Source organism: Oryctolagus cuniculus, chromosome 6 (genome assembly GCF_051225735.1).
Source record: "Oryctolagus cuniculus isolate XC-2025 breed Fujian yellow rabbit chromosome 6, ASM5122573v1, whole genome shotgun sequence".
In the NCBI taxonomy this organism is placed as follows: domain Eukaryota; kingdom Metazoa; phylum Chordata; class Mammalia; order Lagomorpha; family Leporidae; genus Oryctolagus; species Oryctolagus cuniculus.
Window position 1 is genome coordinate 80,926,859 of NC_142872.1, and position 18,772 is coordinate 80,945,630.

The 18,772-nt window shown below is 42.4% G+C and overlaps 1 protein-coding gene across 3 annotated transcripts in view; it reads left to right on the forward strand.

Annotated features, from left to right (window-relative positions):
• The window catches only part of XKR4 (XK related 4), a 485,043-nt gene that overhangs the window by 13,457 nt on the left and 452,814 nt on the right, over positions 1-18,772 (forward strand). The window lies entirely within an intron of this gene.

Consider the following 18,772-nt stretch of genomic DNA (forward strand, 5'->3'; position numbering starts at 1 on the left):
AGAAATCTGAATTCAAGGCCATCAGGAAAGCAAGAAATTATTCTTAAGCTTCCAAATGTAAAACTAAGGGAAATTGGTTTGAATTATATCCTCAACATAAAATTTTTGTCTAGTTGGATGTTGACAGTAAGGTGCAAGCCTAGAGTAAAGTTCTAATCCCACTGAGTGGAAGGCAGAGAGCTGGAACTGCAGGTAGGGTTCTCACTCAGCCATGTAGATAGCACATCGATCCGCAAGTGGCCCATCCACGAAATCACTGGTCACTACCATCAGTTGCTGAGACTAGAACTACTAATGTAAGCGATCTATCGTAACCTTTTCTTCATGGACTCAACAGACTCTGTTTAAAATTATAATAAGAACAATACATTAAAAAGAATGTGCTCCTAAAGGTTTACTTACTAGGAAAGCAGACATGTCATGTGTGTACATCCTGATCTGTCTGTGGCCATGCACCAGGTGTGAGCTGTGGCCTTGCTATCCACAGTGGGTCCTGTAGGCTCACAGTGTCAGCAGTTCTTGGAAGCTTTCTCAGAATGCAGAATCTCAGGCTCATCCTAGGCCTATTGAATCATAACCAACATTTTAACCTGATTCCCAGATATTTAGTACAGTTTGAGCATCCCTAACTCGAAAATCCCAGATCTAAAATCCTCCAAAATCCAACTTTTTTGAGCCCTGGCATTAATCCAAAATTGGAAAATTCTATACCTGATGTTGTTTGACAAGTTTCAGGTCAAAACACAGGCATGGGGCTGGCACCATGGCTCACTAGGCTAATCTGCCTGTGGAGCCGGCATGCCATATAGGCACCGGGTTCTAGTCCCGGCTGCTCCTCTTCCAGTCCAGCTTTCTGCTGTGGCCCGGGAGGGCAGTGGAGGATGGCCCAAGTGCTTGGGCCCTGCACCCGCATGGGAGACCAGGAGGAAGCACCTGGCTCCTGGCTCCGGATCAGCACAACGCCGGCTGTAGCAGCCATTTGGGAAGTGAACCAACGGGAGGAAGACCTTTCTCTCTGTCTCTCTTTCTCTCTCTCTCTATCTAACTCTACCTGTCAAATAAATAAATTGAAAAAAAAAATCACAGGCACACTGAAGGCCTTTATAAAATTATCTTCAGGTCTAGGTATCTAAAGTATATATAAAATTTTCATGTTAAGCTTGGGTGCTATCCCCAAGATTCCTCATTATGCTTATGCAGATATTCCAAAATCTGAAGTCTACAAATGAAAAGAAAAGAACATCCCAATTCCCAAACACTTCTCATATCATACCAAGAGTTTTAGATGTGGAGTACTCAACCTGTATGTGCATTCTGTTGCTACCTAGGTGGGACCATTAAGCTTTAATGATCAGGAAATGCAATCCAAGTAGTGAAAAGTAAGGGTGATCCAGATGTTTTGATTGGCTTTCTAACCAATTAGCTCACCTAGTATGATAGTGAGAGTTACTGTTTAGAAACAAACAGAAATAGGTGTGTCACCACACATACACACAACACAGATACACACACTTCTCCTTATAAACTGTATCTTAAGCAAAACTGTGAAATCTTCCATGGGTAAAGGAAGTAGTTTTCAATATTTATTAGGAAATCATGATCTTACACTTTTATGTTTCAGAACTGATCTCTGGAAAATAATTCAGCACACTGCCTGCCTGTCTCTCTTGGTTGTATGTAGTGCTCAGACTTTGTGTCATTCAGTCCCTAGCAAAGGAGTTGTCATAGTGCACCAGAGGTCCTGAAAGAGGGACGAGGCCTTTCCAGGGGCAGTGAAGGGATGGGAATGAAGGGAAGGAAGGCAATGGAGCAATGAGACCCTGAGAACAGAGCTCTAACCGAGAAAGATGGTGGTTGCCTTTGCTCACAGAAGCTCAGTGGGCTGGCCATGGCATTCATCTGTGGCTTTCTGGATAAGAAGGAGTTGTGGAGTCAGTGCTATGGCACAGCAGGTTAAACTGCTGTCTGCAAAGCAGGCATCCCATGTAGGCTTGAGTTTGAGTCCTGGCTGCTCTACTTCCCATCGAGCTCCCTGCTAATGCACTTAGGAGGGCAGCGGAAGATGACCCAGGTCTTTGGGCCCCTGCACCCACATGGGAGACCTGGAGAAGCTTCTGGCTTAAACCTGGCCCAGCCCCAACCTTTGTGGCCATTTGGGGAGTGAACCAGTAGATGGGAGACCTCTCTCTCTGCCTCTTTCTCTCTCTCTCTCTAATTCAGACTTTCAAGTAAGTAAATAACTAAAAAGAAAAATAGAAGAAGAAGAAGGAGTCATGAGGCTAAGCAAGACCATGCCTGCTCGCTGGTTAGAGGGGCTGCTGAGGGAGGGTAGACTTCTGGGCATCCGTCCCCTCCAGCTTTTAGTCTGAGACATGAAGGAGCCCCTGTGTTTACATTGAGAAAGAAGAACCAAAGCAAGAAGAGAAGAACATGGAACATGAGGCCTGAGAGACTGAAATCTGGCCAGCTGGGTAATTATGTAAAATATTATGGAGAAATTTATGCCAAGCAACCTGTTGCATGCAGTTCACCTCTGCACGGTGACCCATAAACCCCACGAGGCACAGCCACACTGTGAGAAGAAATGTGATAATTTAGTCCGATAGCCTGCTCTACCATCTGTCTTCCTAAGGGAGAAATACCACATTCAGCTCTTAGGATGAAATATCCCAGTCTCTGTATTTTAGAATAAAGGGATCATGAGAACAGTGCACTATAAAATTCCCACTTATGTAGATATATTATCAGTTTCCTTATTTCACGCTAGACAATATAGAAAAGGATGACCTTCCCAGAAATACCTCTTTTTGAGTACTTGTTTTCTGATTTCCTTTTCATATAACCCTACTGGTATTGCCCAGCTGTCACTTCTGTTGCTAGTGTTCCCTCCTCCAAACATGTGCTCAGATATGATTGTTGGGTTCCATGTTCTTTAATATTTTCATGGAGAGTTATCCAGCTACTTTTCCTTAGTTTACTTTATTAGTCAACAGGGTCACCCTGCCAGGCTGGAGACCTGTTTGACTTCAATATGGTAGCTACAAGCTGCAGTGGCTAGTGAGCACCTGCCTTGTGACTGGCCCCTATCTGATGTGCTCGGAGTGTCCACAGCCTGGGGATTGTGAAAACAGTGTGGAAGAAAAGGGGTAATCGAGAATCTCACTGGTCATTTTCATATTGATTTTATTATTATTATTATTTTTTTTGACAGGCAGAATTGGACAGTGAGAGAGAGAGACAGAGAGAAAGGTCTTCCTTCCATTGGTTCACTCCCCAAATGGCCGCTACGGCCAGCGTGCTGCACCAATCTGAAGCCAAGAGCCAGGTGCTTCCTCCTGCTCTCCCATGCGGGTGCAGGGCCCAAGCACTTGGGCCATCCTCCACTGCCCTTCCGGGCCACAGCAGAGAGCTGGACTGGAAGAAGAGCAACCGGGACAGAATCCGGCACCCCAACTGGGTCTAGAACCCGGGGAGCCAGCGCCGCAGGTGGAGGATTAGCCAAGTGAGCCATGGCGCCAGCCTCATTAATTTAAAAAAAGATTTTATTTATTATTTATTTGACAGGTAGATTTCCAGACAGTGAGAGAGAGAGAGAGACACAGAGAGAGGTCTTCCATCCACCGGTTCACTCAAATGGCCACAACGGCCAGAGCTGGGTTGATCTGAGACCAAGAGCCAGGAGCTTCTTCTGGTTCTCCCGCACGGGTGCAGGGGCCCAAGGATTTGGGCCATCTTGTACTGCTTTCCCAGGCCATAGCAGAGAGCTGGATTGGAAGATGAACAGCCTGAACTAGAACTGGCGCCCATATGGGATGCTGGGTGCCACAGATGGAGGATTAACCTACTGTGCCACAGTGCTGGGCCCTCATATTGATTTGCATGTTGAACTGGTAATGTTTTCGATTTGTTGAGTTCAAAAAAATATATGACTAAAATTAATCTCTTCTGTTGTGTTTTACTTTTGGAATGTGGCTACCACAAATTTGAAATTAGAAATGTGGACTGCCTTGTTCTTTTTTCTTTCTTGCTTTTGTGAAGATTTATTTATTTACTTATTTGAAAGGCAGAGTGATGGGGAGGCAGGGTTGGGGAGAGGGGAGATCTTCCATCCAGTGGTTCATTCCCCAAATGACTCTGAGAGCCAGGTTCATAGCAGCTGAAGACAGGAGGCTGGAATTCCATCTGAGTCTTCCATGTAGGTGGCAAGGGCCCAAGTGCTTGGACCATCTTCTTTTGCCTTATCAAGTGCAATCGCAGGAAGCTGAATCAGAAGCAGGCAGCTAGGATCTAAACTGGTGCTCCGATATGGGATGCTGGCATTGCAAGCTGTGGCTTAACCTGCTGCACCAACACACTGGCCCCTGTACTGTGTTTCTGTTGGACATTGTTGATTTGAGAATGTCAGAGCTTGTTGAGGACTGAGAAGAGGAGTGTGCAAACTAAAGTGTTTCAAAATATGGGGTAAGAGTTTACTGAAAGTTCCCAGGGGAAGGAGTTGTTTGGCTGCTGAGGCAGATGACTTAATGGATTTTGTGAATAAGATTACCTGCTGGTAAAAACTGACTTGTTACAAGACAAAACCCCTAATGTGAGCAAAGCTCATTATCGTCCCTGCTTCCTCCTTGCTTAGGGCCTGGCAGCCCGCTGTGCTTACTTGGTTTAATGAATAGTGTTTGATGATAGCGAGGACTAAATCTTTGGAAGTGCCAGTGTAACATGCCAGGCACATTTATTCATACTGAACCAAACATCTTCTCATCATCCCTTCAAAATATGTGGTGTTCTTGCTCCCATCGAAGATGAGGTCCAGAGAAAGGAGACTTGCTCAAGGACATACAGCAACTAAGTAGCAAGCTCCTGGCCTGTGTGGTTATCTTCTCATCTATAAAGTGGTGAGTGGGAGTTAAATAAGATAATTTCTGAAGTTGCTGCTGGCTCTATAAGTCTATACAAACTAGTACGTAAACATATCTTACACACCTTATTCAAACTGGTACTTGATGCATATCACTTCTTAGACACCTTAGAGAATATCTATGTGGGGGAGAATATTCATGTTTTACTGGCTGGGGTTAGATTGCTAATCAACTATTTCTGGAACTAATATTTCAATCAAAATTCAAACAGGGAGGCTTCAGATCAATGTTATATATCCATAATATGTTACATTCATTTGATTCCTATTGGCAAAATGCATGTTATTTCCATTGGGAAGCATGTGACAATAAAGAATCCTAAGTAAGCTCCATTCCCATGTAATTAGTGTGTAATTAACCTGTGTTTATAATCCTCATTTTGTATGCATGAGAGGCAACACAAGGCAAAGCCCCTCTGTCAGTCACATATCCTTCTCAACAGGAATTACATCTCAGTGACATAACTTGAAGTTCATCTCTTGAGCTTTAGCTCGGAGGACCACGTTTAATAGTCCAGCACATGCAAATACTAGAAAGTTCGTTCTCAAATGCATGCAATTCTGGATTTTCAAGATCAGTTTTCATGAAAGGCATTTCAAATGATCATTTCTAAAAATCAAAAGAATTCTTTTATGCTTATTTAAAAGATGTCCCCTGAGGTAGATCTGACTTGCTTTGTAAGGAGCTGCCACTTGCAGCCTTTTCCCTATTTTAATTTTTGTATCTTTCTATGAAAAATATGAGGTGTTGTTTTTCTTTGTAGTTAAATGGTATTTTTGGAAAGTATTGTTTCTTGGGGCTGGCGCTGTGGCTCAGCGGGTTAAAGCCCTGGTCTGAAGCACCAGCATCCCATGTGGGCGCCGGTTCTAGTCTTGGCTGCTCCTCTTCCAATCCAGCTCTCTGCTATGGCCTGGGAAAGCAGTAGAAGATGGCCCAAATCCTTGGGCCCCTCCACCCACATAGGAGACCCGGAAGAAGCTCATGGTTCCTGGCTTCCAATCAGCTCAGCTCCGGCTGTTGCAGCCATCTGGGGAGTGAACCAGCGGATGGAAGACCTCTCTCTCTGTCTCTACCTTTCTCTGTAATTCTGTCTTTCAAATAAATAAAATAAATCTTACAAAAAAGTATTGTTTTTCCAGATAATAGATGAATTCCAAATATGTTTTAATGTTCATGGCATAAAATGGGTTCCAATTTACTGAGATTTTTGATCCCAAGTAGCATCCTCTAAGAAATATGCATACTTATACCACTCTTACTTTAAATGATTTTCTACTATGTATATATGTGGCTGTGTGTATACTAGGTATACATGAAGGTTAGGATGTATAGATCTGACATGTTTTAAACTCAGGTACTGTGGAGTGGAAATGCTTTTGTTCACTGATGTGATCAAGGCATCAGCTCTTCACTATGTGCAGACTCTGAGCACACAAGATTAATAACACGTGCTCTCTTGACTTCAAGAAATTCAGTGTTGTGCAATACAGTTTCTCATTGGTAACCGTTCATGCCTCATCATTATCGTGCATCATCTCCACAAGGAGAGGGATAGAACGGTTTGGGAGAACAGGGGAGGGATGGAGCCTTCTGCCTGGGAAGGTTCATGGAGGCAGTAATTTGCATGGGACCTGAGAGAGTGCCAAGTAGAGAGAAAAGAATGGACAAGGACCTTTTCTTCTGCATTGTGTGAATCACTGACCCAGGAGATTCTAAGGAAAGGATGTCAGCACATGAGAAGTGTGTTCAAGGCCAAACTCAGCAGGGCCTTAGGCAGTTTCTAAGGAGTCTGGCTTTCATTGTCTTCAGGAATGGACAGCACTGGCAGAGGAGGCTCAGGTGCACATGTGTGTTTTCCAACAGTTAACCTAGAGCACAGGTTGAAAATAGTGAAGAAGGAAGTTGTCTGCATTCTTCAGAGGCAGGGAAAAGGAAATGAGGGGTGTACTTGCAAAATATTTGGAAGTTTAAAATGCCTTGTAAGGAGTGAGCATGATGAGAGCACTTAAGTGGGCTTGGCTGGGTGCTCACTAGAGATTCTGATAGTACTGGTTAGGAACTCAGCTTAATGAGTTATCGGAAAAGACATAAACATAAACAGAGTTGGGAGTGTGTTAAATAAAGATGCTCTGTAAATGCAGGCTGGGCAATTAGGAAAGATTTACCAGAGTACAGCTAAATACAGTGCAGCGGATAATTAATGGGCCTGTGACAACTCGGTAATAACTATCTTGAACTTTTACAAGGATGCATTAACTTATGTGCTGTCAGACAGAAGGTTTGCTTTTCCAGCCAACACCAGTTAGCCAGGAAACTTCTGGACAGAGCTCACTGGTGACTCCTGGCCGTGCAGCCTGCTGATGAGACCAGCTTCCAGAGCTAAAGGTGACTGTCCTTGATGTTCATACCTGGGTTTCTTGTTTAGCTAAAAGGAGATTGCCTCCAAATTTGATTCCACTTTACCTTGATTCCCTGGACACATTTTGACTCCTATTAAGACTTGCCTTTCTTTCTTGTGGAAATGAACTCCATAGGTGCAGAGTAGATCCCTAAGTGGCCAGGGCCATTCAGATTATTGGATATGGTAAATTCACCATCTTTGGTACCTTTTGATTGTGGTGAGAAATAGCACAGCAAATATGCCTCAGAGGAACATACTGTTGAGACTCACAAACCCCTGCCCCAGTTTATTTCATTTGAGAAGTTTTAAGTTTATAGAAAAATTGAATGGAAAGTGCCCATACACTCTGCCATGCCCTCTCCTCTGCCATTTCTCATTTCCTCTGTGATTAACGTCTTGCATTTGTATGGCACATTAATTTTAATGGGTGGACCAATATTGATACATTATCTTTAAATAAAAGGTTCATAGTTTTCACTGGGGGTCACTCTTCATGTTGTACATATTCTATGGCTTTTGAAAAATGTATAATAATGTATATTCGTAATTACATGATCATACAGAGCAATTTCATAACCCTAAAAATCCCCTGGGCTCCACCTGTTCATCCCTCATCCCCACCTCCTACCACCTAAACTCTTTGCAACTAATGATTTATTTATTTTTTGAAGATTTATTTTTATTTATATGAAAGGCAGAGTTACAAAAAGAGAGGCAAAAATAGAGAAACAAATAGAGGGAGAGACAGAAAGAGAGCGAGAGAGTGAGAGAGCGAGCACGCTTCTATCTGCTAGTTCACTCCCCAAATGGCTGCAACAGGAGCCAAGAGCTCATGTGGGTCTTCCATGTGGGTGCAGGGGCCCAAGGACTTGGACCATCTTCCACTGCTTTCCCAGGCCATAGCAGAGAGCTGAATAGGAAGTGGAGCAGCTGGGACTTGAGCCTGTGCCCATATGGAATGCTGACACTGCAGGCAGTGACTTTATCCACTGCGCCACAGTGCAGGCCCCAACTAATGTTATTTTTACTGCCTATAGTTTTGTCTTTTCCAAAATGTAATCTCATTGGAATCTTACCCTTTTCCCACAAGGGTTTCTTTCACTTAGCAATATTCATTTAGAGTTTGTCTACATCTTTGTGGCTTGATAGCTCATTTCTTTTTAATGCTTATTCCATTGTATAGATATATATAAGAGTTTCTCCATTCAGATGATAAAGGATGTCTTGGTTGCTTCCAACTTTTAGAAATTATGATTACAACTATTGTGAACATTTTTACACAGGGTTTTGTATGACAATTGTTTTCTAACTTATGTGGTTAGATTCCACATAGCATGATTGCTGGAGATGTGGAGAGAATGTTTAGTTTTCTGAGAAACTGCCAGACTGTCTTCCAAAGTGGCTGTACCATTATGCAATTTCATACTTAGCCAAATTTTAAGCACTTACCACATGCCAGATGATCCTTTTGAGGGGTACAAAGGTATTGAACCAGATACTCATGTTATTCTAGAAACAGTTACAATACCATAAACTTGTCCAAGTTGCAGATATTCTGAAATTAAGGAGTAGTTTACTATGTAGGATCTATAGTATTATGGTATGAATGACATAATTCTTGATGAGAAATGGAAAAAATAACATTTTAAATTACTATAAAATAGTACAGTTATAATAGTGGTACAATTAGGTAGCTCTGTAGAATTATTCTAGTTGACATCTAGACAATGAGTTCTGGTACCTACTCTCTGGATTCACATGGGTGAAAGAAACTGTTGAAACAAATCTGTCTATACCTCTGTGTTAGCGATTTTCATGGATTTGTTTTGCTCAATAAATTATTACTTGAAAAATATAGCCTTGAGGTATTTGGCATAGCTGTTAAGATACTGAGTTTTTCAGAGTTCCAGGGGCCAGTACAACCTTCAGCTCCTGACGTCAGCTTCCTGCTAGTGCAGACCCTGGGAGGCAGTGGTGATAGCTCAAGGAATTGAGTTCTTAGCACCCACATGGAATACTTCTGCTGAGTGCCTGGCCTGCCCTGGCCAGCTGTCTGTCTGTTTGCCTGTCTGCCTCTCAGATAAATAAATTTAAAAATATGTATGTGTGTGTAACCCTGAGGTGAACACTTCGTTTTTCAGAAGAAAAACTGCCTGCCACACACACACACACACGCATACACACACACCTAACTTTGAAACTCTTTGGAGTTCTGCCAAAGACAAGAACACCTTCTCTGGGGCTACAGCAGCTGGATTCACTCACCTCACATCTGCCTGAGCAGAAATTGCATGGACAGGGACAGCGGAAGATTGGTTTCTTTCCTTTTTAAAAGGCTTTGTCAGAATCTCTGCATGAATTATTATAGTATTAGATAGTATTGAGCCGCATTATTTTTGTACCTTTTAAAAATAGACAATGAATTACAGATTTTGTTCTCTATTTGGCTAAAGCCTAGGAAAATTCAGCTGTGTCAATTGCTTCTAACCTCAATCATACAATCAGATAAGGTTCTTGTTTACTTTGTGCTGTGTAGAAACCTCAGCAGTGCCAAGTGTTAGTGTCAAATGTCAAAGCCGTGTCAGTTGTCTTTACATTATTTATAAATGCTTGTCTCAGTTCATGTTCCTCAGTTGCTTTCCATGTGTTTAATTTTTGGTTTTGAAATTGTATACAGATATTCATGAAATTGTTACATAATGTGTGGTGGTGCATCTGGTAAGACAACCTGGCTGAGAAGAACAGTAAACCTCATCACGTTCATTAAACAGATTCCGGCCTTCAACATCTGCTGAGGCCTCATTTTCCTGTGTGTAGTGAGTGTCAATGGTAAATTTGCTGATCAGAATGGGAGGACTTGTGAATGAGCAGTATGTGAAAAAAATAACAAAGTATTGCCTAATGTAGACACAAAAGCTCTGTAAGTTCACTGTACAAACAACAGATCTAACAACAATTGAAAAAGGAATATTGTGGGGATCTCAATACAATCCCATCAAGGTGGCATGTATCAATGCCATCTCACTAGTCCAAGTGATCAATTTCAGTTCACAATTGATCACACTGATAGGTCTAAGAGTCAAAGGGATCACACAAACAAGACCAGTGTCTGCTAATACTAACTGATAGAATCAAAAAGGGAGAGAATGATCCATCATGGGAAGCAGGATACATAGCAGACTCATAGAATGGCAGATGTCCTAAATAGCACTCTGGCCTCAGAATCAGCCCTTAAAGCATTTGGATATGGTTGAAGAGCCCATGAGAGTATTTTAGGCATGGAAAGTCAAGACACCCTGGGTAAAAAAAAAAAAAAAAAAAAAAAAAAAAAAAAAAAAAAAAAAAACCTAAATCAAAGATCTCTGTGAGTGAGATCCCAGTAGAAAGAATGGGACCATCAAAGAAGGAGGTACCTTTCTCTGAAGGGAGGAGAGAACTTCCACTTTGACTATGACTCTGTCGGAATAAGATCGAAGTTGGCGAACTCAAAAGGCTTCCATAGCCTTGGCAACTCATGACTAGAGCCTAGGGAGATTACTGATGCCATAAACAAGAGTGTCAAATTGTTAAGTCAACAACAGGAGTCACTGTGTACTTACTCCTCATGTGGGATCTGTCCTTAGTGTGTTGTCCAATGTGAAGTAATGCTATAACTAGTACTGAAACAGTATTTTACACTTTGTGTTTCTGTGTGGGTGCAAACTGATGAAATCTTTCCTTAATATATACTAAATCTATCTTTTGTATATAAAAATAATTGCAAATGAATCTTGATGTGAATGGAATGGGAGAGGGAGCAGGAGATGGGAGGGGTGTGAGTGGGAGGGAAATTATGGGGGGAGAAGCCATTGTAATCTAAAAGCTGTACTTTGGAAATTTATATTTACTAAATAAAAAATAAAATAAAAAGAAAAAGGAATATTGTTCTCGTGAACTCTAAATGTTGTGACTTGCAGCAAAATGCTTGTCTTTCTCTTCCATACAAGAAGTAATTAAACCTGCAGGCATTTGAGGATTTTGCTGTGGTCACATGGGGATGGGTCTCTGAGCGAAGTCAGAGGAAGGAGGCCTGGCAGGATGGGAGACAAGGGGAAGGCTTAGCTGGCGCCGCGGCTCACTAGGCTAATCCTCCGCCTTGCGGTGCCAGCACACCAGGTTCTAGTCGGGGCGCTGGTTTCTGTCCCGGTTGCCCCTCTTCCAGGCCAACTCTCTGCTGTGGCCAGGGAGTGCAGTGGAGGATGGCCCAAGTGCTTGGGCCCTGCACCCCATGGGAGACCAGGAGAAGCACCTGGCTCCTGGCTTCGGATCAGCGCGGTGTGCCGGCCGCAGTGCACCAGCCACGGCGGCGATTGGAGGGTGAACCAACGGCAAAGGAAGATCTTTCTCTCTGTCTCTCTCTCTCTCTCACTGTCCACTCTGCCTGTCAAAAAAAAAAAAAAAAATAGCGGGGAAGGCTTGGACCCAACTTAATGGCGGTGGACAGACTCTTATGAGTCAACTTAGTACCTGATGTTTACATACTGGCTTGCACTTCCTCAGTAATATCTATCAGTGACTCTTTTATCAGCCTTATACTGGTTAGTTTCATTTTTAAACTCTGCCACTTTATGAAATATGTTTTCCATAAGAACAGAAACTGATCTGTTTGGAGTAGGATCCGCAGTATATAGTATGGTGTCTGGCATATCATTGTTATTTAATATTTTCTGATTCCGTCAATGAATGAAATGAAAATCGGCAAATCATGAGAGGACTCTTTTCATTCCAGTGAAAGCGAGGTAGATTCCTAGTTTTCATATGTTCTATTTTAGTTGTGAATGTGCTGCCCAGGATGCCTGTGTAGCATGCCTCCCATTGAGTTTTGCAGTTGGTGTCAGTCCCGTGGCTGGAAGGTGTGAAGTCAGGACTCAGTTTAACCCAAGAGTGTGGTTCAGGGCATCCCAGAACCATGCCCCCACTCACCCCCTCCATCCATGGTAATACCAGGCCATCTAGTTTTGCCTGTCAGTTCCCTCTGAGGACATCTCAGGGGTGACTACCCACTGGGAACTGAGAACTTTCCATCCCAGCCCTGGAAGAAGCCTGGTACCTAGAAAGCAGCTTTGGTCGTGCTGTTGACACTGCCCCTGCCCAGAAGCAGCCTCTTAAGCTGCCTTTGTTCCCTCCTGTGCCTGGCAGGGAAGACCCCTGGGCCTCCCAGTGACAGCTGTGATTTATCACTGCAGGTGATCCCATTCTCATTTTCCCTGGTGAAGTAAGAGTGAGCACACAATGAAGTCTGCACCATTTTGTGGACTGTGTAACTGTGTTTTCCACTTAACAATTTTGATTGGACAAAAGCAAATAGCAAAAGTAATCAGAGCATTGATCGTTGTTACTCATTTGCATATCACCATAAAGCGCTTATTGATATAACAGTTGTTCTAATGCATCTTTTGCTGTTCTGTTGTTTGGAAGGTTTGTTTTACTGTCTGCAAAATGAGAGGGATTCTCTTGGTGTGTGTGTGTGTGTGTGTGTGTGTGTGTGTGTGTTTAAGATTTATTTATTTGTTTGAAAGAGTTACAGAGGCAGAGGCAGGGGCTTCTTCCAGGTCTCCCACATGGGTGCAGGGGCCCAAGGACTTGGGCCATCTTCTACTGCTTTCCCAGGCCATAGCAGAGAGCTGGATCAGAAATGGAGCAGCCGGGACTCAAACCGGTGCTCATATGGGATGCCAGCACTGTAGGCAGTGGCTTTACCTGTTACACCACAGTGCTGGCCCCAATTCTCTTGTTTTAATTGTGTCCTCCTCCCCTCTCTTTCTTCCTCTTCAATACTATAATCTGGACACGAGGTACCAAATGCTTCCCCTGACTTATTCCTGCCTGACTTGGAATGCAAGGTCCACTGTTCTCAGACTGTGCTCTCCATCCATGGGGCCCCTTCTCCTGTGCTTCCTGGCTATGCATCTGCTTGCTGGTGCTGTCCCTTGTGTTGCTGTCTTGTCTGTTTAGCTCTGCCTGTGACACACCTGCCATCCTTCCTTAACTTCCAGCTCACATGGAGGGTTCTCCCCTGAAGGCAGGGCAGATGGATTTTCCCTTGTTTTCAGATTCCAGGATTGCCTTCAGTTTGTTTCTTACCATAAAGTGCAGTAAGATTTAAGGCCCATTTCTTAGAAAAATTTTAGTTGAAAACAAGAGGGGGAGAGAGGGAGAAAGAAAGGGAGAGAGGGAGGGAGAGAGAAAGGTATCTTTCATCTGCTGTTTCTTTGCCCAAATGACTGTAACACTTGGAAATGGATCAGACCAAAGTGAGGAGGACCAGGAACTCCATCTTGGCCCCCAGGTGGGTGGCAGGGACTGAGGTACTTAGCCATTCCTTGCTACGTTCCAGGTGCCTTGGTAGGAAGCTAGATTGGAAGCACAGAATAGCCTGGATTCAACCAGTCACTCTGACATGGGATGTAAGCATCCCAAGTGGTGGCTTAACCTGCTTGGCCATAATGCTGAACCCAGCCACATTATCTTTTTTTTTTTTTTTAAATATTTATTTATTCAATTGAAAGGCAGAATGAGAGAGAGAGAGAAAGAGAGAGAGATTCCATCTGCTGGTTCACTCCTCAAATGACCACAATGACCCAGGATGGGCCAGGCAGAGGCTAAGGGCCCAAGCACTTGAGCCATCTTCTGCCTCCCCAGGTGCATTAACAGGAATCTGGATTGGAAGCAGAGTAGCCAGACACCAACTAGAATTCTGATATGGGATGCTGGTGTTGTAAGTGCTGACTTAACCCTCTGTGACCCAATGCCAGCCCCAGGCCCATTATCTTTAGTGTTCTTACTGCTACTAGGAATATGGTGTCTCCTTGGGTTAGTTTGATTTGGTTTTTATCTTTTTTAAAACATGCTCACAAACTTTTAAAAACTAAATGCATTTTATTATAATCACTCCTGGAACCTCAGTCTAAGTTTTGAGCTTCAGAAGAGTTGTCAAGCATTTGGATAACTCGGGGAAATCTGTCTACTGTTTTCTTTTTCTCTGGGACAGACCATTTTCATTTCCTAATTTTTAACTAGAGAGTTAATGTGAGGCTTTCAAGTGTAATACAAGATCATCATCATTTTCTTTATTAATAGTGGACCTACCCATACTTGAAATTCAGAATTCATCCGAGTATATAATAAGTTCCTGCCAAATACCAGGCAGCCAGTTGTGGTAACATCTGGCCTCTGCTAATCCTAGCAAGATATTTTGAAATCATATATTATAACTTTTAACATGAAGCCGTTTTCCTTGAAAATTATGTCAAATGGGAGAAATAAGTATATCAGATCTTACTCATTTAAAAATCCAAATTAGCAGGCTTTTTTTCCAGGTAACTACAATTTGTAAGAAGTGCTATTTCCCTACCAATGATTAACTTGTTGGCTTTTTATTTGTTTAAAAATATGTTTAGTTGCCCATTAATGTATGAAAATCCTTTGGCAACTTGACAAAAGAAAAGCAATAAACAGGCAAAGATATCTGACAAACTGGAAAAATAGCTTTTCAGATATTGTATGTTATTTTTCTTACCTTATAAAAATGTTCAATGAATGATAAGAGAAAAAAAGAGACCAATAATTCATTTAAAATGGTTGTGACGCTGCTACTTGCGATGCTGGCATCCCATGTCAGAATGCTAGTTGGAGTCTGACTACTCTGCTTCCTGTTCAGTTCTCTGCTAATGTGCCTGGGGAGGCAGTGAATGATGGCCCAAGTAGTTGGATAACTGCTACCTATGTGGGAGACCCAGGTGGAGTTCCTGGTTCCTGGCTTTGTTCTGGCCCAGGCTTGCCTGTTGGGGGCACTGGAGGAGTGAACCAACACATAGAAGATTGCTCTCCCTGTCTCTCGCCCTCTCTGTTACTGTGCCTTTCAAAAAGATAAGTATTTTTTGAAAATGGGCAAAGACATGCATTGACAGCTTATAAGAAAAAAGGTTTTTGATTTGCAAAAAGAAGAACAGCTCAATTTACAGGTAAGGAAATGCATCCTTATTTTTAAGCTCTGTGTACAGTTACTGGATATATACAAGCTGCTTGTGTCTCTTGAAAGCAAATGCAAGACCCTTCTACATGTGGGGCATATGTTAATGCACAAGTTTGCCTGCTCTTGAAGTGAGTCACCTGGAGAAGAGATTTTTTTTTCTATTCCTATGTTTGAGAAGCAGATAGTATAAATTGGTTTACCAAATATCAGCTCCAATGTCTTTCTGTATTGGGTGCCATGTTCCTGGCTTCTACCTGGCTCAGCCCAGCTGCTTCAGGCTTTTGTGGAGTGACTTGGTGGATAGGAGATCTCCCTCTTCCTCTGTCTGACTTTCAAATAAAAAAATAAGGGGGCTGGTGTTGTGGCGTAGTAGACTAAGCCTCCACCTGCAGTGCCAGCATCCCATTTGGGCACTGGTTCATGTTGTGGCTTCTCCTCTTCTGATCCGGGTCTCTGCTATGGCCTGGGAAAGCAGTAGAAGATGGCCCAAGTGCTTGGGACCCTGCATACCCATGGAAGACCCAGAAGAAACTCCTAGATGCTGGCCTCAGATAGGCCCAACTTTGGCAGTTGCAGCCATTTGGTGGGTGAACCAACAGATGGAAGATCTCTCTCTGACTCTCCCTTCTCTCTCTCTCTCTCTCTCTAACTCTTCCATTCAAATAAATAAATATATAAATCTTTATTTTTTTTTAATTTGAGAAGAAGTGACCTTTCTCTCTGTCTCTCTCACTGTCCACTCTGCCTGTCAAAAAAAAAAAAAAAAAAAGAGTGAGAAGAGGTGAGAGGGAGGGATGGAGAGAGAGAGAGAAAATCTCCCACCTGCTGGTTCATTCCCCCAAATTACTGGGAGCCAGGAAATTAATCCAGTCTCCCATGTGGGTGGCAGTGACCCAACCATTTGAGCCATCACCTGCTGCCTCCCTGGATGTATGCATTTTGTAGGAAGTTAGAATCTGAAACAGAACCAGTACTTGAACCTAGGCACTTTGATACTCAGTGCTGGCTTCCAAACAATGTCTTAACTGTTATGCCAAATGCCTGCCCTAGGAATACAATTCAATCTTTTCAGACAGCTCAAGAACCCAGCTCAGCCAAAAAGTTGTGCATTTGCTATAACTTGAGGTGTGGAAGTGAGCCACTTAAGGGTGCTGGAAAGTGCTTCGTTGTCCTGGGGAACACTGATAGAGGTCCCAGTGGTCTGTCCCTCCCTTGTGGTTAGTCGTCCGCTTGCAAAGCTGCTCCCAGTCACTGGGTGTCCTGTCTTGGTTCCTAAGTCACACCAGAATCTCTTCAAGTCATATAACACTTTGTAATACGTATTTCTGTACTTAAACCAGGGGAGGATTCAACAGATAGATTTCAAAATGAAAATGGTGTTTTCGTAATCCTAGGGTGGAGGTGCAGAATGGCCAAGGGAACAGAGGCATCTTAACAAATAAACCAATCAAAACTCAGATAAGTTCATTAGATTTTCAGTTCTAGCTACTTTACTGCTGAAAAACTGTCAATTAAAACTAAATTTGCTTTTGGGTCTCCCCACTGAAATCTCATAAAGTGTTATTTCCTAGGCATTCACGCATTCATTTAGTCAAATAGTATCTATCAATCAAGTGTTTCACAAAATTAGCCAAAATTATAGAATTCAGGCATTCATTGGTTTATGTGATATGTCTTTACCTTTAAATGTGCAAACTGAAACAATAACACTGTTTTCAAAAATAATCTTAAACAGGAATTCTTTTATAAAAAGAGGAGAATTCAAAGATAAACAGGCTATGGTTTCTCACCCTCCGGGAATTCCATTCAGTTGAATAAACAGAGATGAGAGAGCCAGTCATGACATTATAGCATGGTGAATCCTACCTGGATGGGCTGCCTGGAGTACTATCAGATGCAAGGAACTAATTAATAAACTCAGGGATTTTCTGCTTTTAACTTTCTCTCCTCCTCTTTCTTTAAAATATTTTATTTGAATGGTAGAAAACAACAGAGAGAAAAGGAGAGAGGGAAAAAGAGGGGAAGAGAGAGAGAAAGAGAATAGATACCTTCCATCTGCAAGTGCACTCCCCAAATGATCATAACTGGACCCAGGAGACTGGAACTCTGTCTTGGTCTCCCAAATGAGTGGTAGGGGCCCAAGTACTGGGGACATCTTCAACTGCCTTCTCATACACATTAGCAGGAAGCTGGATTGGAAGCAGTCTCACACAGTTGGGACTCAAACCAGCACTCTGATATGGAATGCCATTGTGACAAGTTGCATTTAACCTGTTGCACCACAATACTGGTCCCTTAATTCCTCTTGTGAGGCAACTGGAGTGTTTTGATGCCCATCATATACAGTTCAGTGCCTGACCCTAAGCAAAACCAGTGTTCTAGACCTTCCATAGTTTCAGCTATCAAGGCCAGGAAAAAGGAGCACCTCCACGAGTAGTACCTAAAGACACAACAGACTTTGAGCTGGCCTTGACTTTGACTCAGCCCCTCTCTGGATGCAGATCTGGGAATACAGAGTGATGTGGTCAAGTCTGCCTTAGAGGAAGCCTTTGAAGTCAATATTCAGTGACTCCATCTTAAAAGAGCACCATGCCTCATCACATGAAGTAAGAAGAAACAGTGATTGAGTCTGTCTCATGTGACTCTCTGCACTTTAAACCCATTTAAAACATGTCATTGGAAACAGAAAACAATGATACAGGCCTGTGATGACCTCTGGCTGACAAACTAAATACTCGGTGAACCCTGACATTTCAGCTCTTTATGTTTGACTTTTACAATAAATCAATGATTGATTTGTCTTTATGGAGATAGAATATGAAGATTCTCTTTTTTTTCCCCCACCAGAAACATCATGCATTTAATAATACAACTTTAGGAATATAGTGAGTCTTCCCATGATACCCACCCTCCCACTTACACTCCCACCCCTCTTCCTCCTCCCTCTCCTATTCCCATCCTTATTTTTTATAAAAATCTATTTTCAATTAACTTTATACACATATGATTAACTCTATACTAAATAAAGAGTTCAACAAATTGTATGGAAAAAACCTGTTCCTCAGCAGTTGAGACAAGGGCTGTTCAAAGTCATCTCAAAGTGTAAATTTCACTTCTATAGATTGTATTTAGCTGCTCTATTAGTTATCATAGGTCAGGGAGAACATATGGTATTTGTCCTTCTGGGACTGGCTTATTTCACTAAGTATGATGTTTTCCAGTTTCATCTATTTTGTTGCAATGACAGGATTTCATTTTTTTTTTACCACTATATATTATTCCATGGTGTACATATCCCATAATTTCTTTATCTAGTCTTCAGTTGACAAGAATTTGAGTTGATGCCATATCTTAGCTATTTTTAATTGAGCTAAAATAAACATGAGGGTACAGATAACTCTTTCATATGCTGATTTCATTCCCTTGAGTAAATTTCCAGGA